The sequence below is a fragment of the Gavia stellata genome, chromosome 30, assembly GCF_030936135.1.
Source record: "Gavia stellata isolate bGavSte3 chromosome 30, bGavSte3.hap2, whole genome shotgun sequence".
In the NCBI taxonomy this organism is placed as follows: Eukaryota; Metazoa; Chordata; class Aves; order Gaviiformes; family Gaviidae; genus Gavia; species Gavia stellata.
Genome location: NC_082623.1, coordinates 7682424 through 7683082, shown reverse-complemented (window position 1 = coordinate 7683082; position 659 = coordinate 7682424).

The window sequence follows — 659 nt, the reverse complement described above, 5'->3', positions numbered from 1 at the left end:
GCTAAATTATTTAATGACATCTTAACATTGTTTTTACAATCTTAAAATGTGTGCATATTTTATTCCTTATGAAGCTGAAATCTTTTTAAACCAAAGTAATTTAATTGAAAATTCAATTTTGAAAGTTTCAAAACTGTTTTAACATACTGAAATAGTAGCTACTGAAAACAAAACAGTCTAAAAAGACAATTCTGAGAACATTTAAAATGAACGAAAAAGCAAGATGACTTCAGGTAAAAGTGCATGCATTTTAACAGCTTCAATATTTCTTTCACTAAATAATATCTTTTTGTGAATTATGTATTAAGAAAAAGAGAGTAAATTTAAAAGAACAAAATCAAATTTCTTTAAAACCAGTATTTCTAACGCCAGACTTTTTCTTTTTGAAACAGCTTTCTATGTAGTTATACTTATTTCTAAATTTTAAAACGGGCTAATTTGTCTTCCAACTTTTTATAGCATAGGGAAGAAATGTAGAAAATGCTCTGCAGGTTGATGTAGTCATGTATCTATAAAGTTTATGTGTGTGAAGGAAATGAATGTACTATTCAACATATGGAGTATGACAGAAAAATGCAACAATGTATTAACTAATAGAATAATAATACTGTGATTGTACTAATCAAATAATGATAGGGCATTTAGTCTTTTTTTTTATT